Raw genomic sequence first — 1,037 nt, forward strand, 5'->3', positions numbered from 1 at the left:
CCAGTGCCGCTAATGCCTTATTTGTTTTCTCTGCAATGTTTTTGCATTGTTTTTTTTAAACTCCTCCTGGTCTTTGCTTGTAGCATCCTGTAATTCATCAAGTGTGTCTTTCATCCATTGAATATATTCAGTCGCCCCTCTTTTAAATTCTGTGTCAGAAAGTTCCATGAGACTTTCTGGTTTCAGGGTATTGGCTGCTCTTGTGTCACCCTTTGTGAGTGACATCTTGCTTTGCTCTTGTATATTGTGTGGGATAGTTTGCTTTCTTCGAGACATTGATATCTGTTCTTGATCTGAAGACAATGCTCTTGAGATCAGATGGGCAGCTACCGAACTTGTGCTTTTCTCTGACTTTATGACTTCAGAAAAATGTTAGTTCAGCACCTGCTAGGGCAATCTCTTGTTGCTAAAACAGGTCAAGGTGCTCCCGTTTAAAGGCAAGTTGATTGCCCAAACATGTAGGCACTGGTGTGGAGCCAAGTGGGGTGAGGCAGGGAAAGGGTTGGGTGATCGCAAGGGCAGGTCAATCACTTGGAGGACCTTGCTCAAACCTCTGCTGTCTCAGTGTGCTCACGACTGGGGTCCTTACTCAAATTCCTGCTGTCCGTTTCCTACCCAATGGTTTTCTCAGTGTTCCCTGCCTGGTGGCACTTATGCAGGTGCCCTCACACAACAGCCCCTGCTCCAGCAGGGTCCTGGATCCAACAGGATCCAATAAGTCAAGGTCAGATTCCCACCAACCCACTAGCCTCTGGCTGGTCTGCAGAGTTCACAGAAGCCAGCTGGTTGGCTCATTTTGGGCAGTTGGTGTAGCCCAAGAGAGCTTGTCCAAATTCCCCACCTGTGGGCGCGCCCTTAGGTGCTCCCCGGGTAATCAGCAATGCCCCAGTAAACACAGATAAGATCCTACAGGCCTTTCTCCTGCCAGGTTAGTTCCTCAACAGCTCGGCTGATAGCTCAGGTCGATGGCCTGTTATTGATCTTTTAATGAGAGTTTAGAAAGAACTTGGATTTCCATTCATTCATTGTTGCACATT

This window comes from Elephantulus edwardii, unplaced genomic scaffold, assembly GCF_000299155.1.
Source record: "Elephantulus edwardii isolate Elephantulus edwardi_28Jun2011 unplaced genomic scaffold, EleEdw1.0 scaffold00231, whole genome shotgun sequence".
Lineage (NCBI taxonomy): Eukaryota > Metazoa > Chordata > Mammalia > Macroscelidea > Macroscelididae > Elephantulus > Elephantulus edwardii.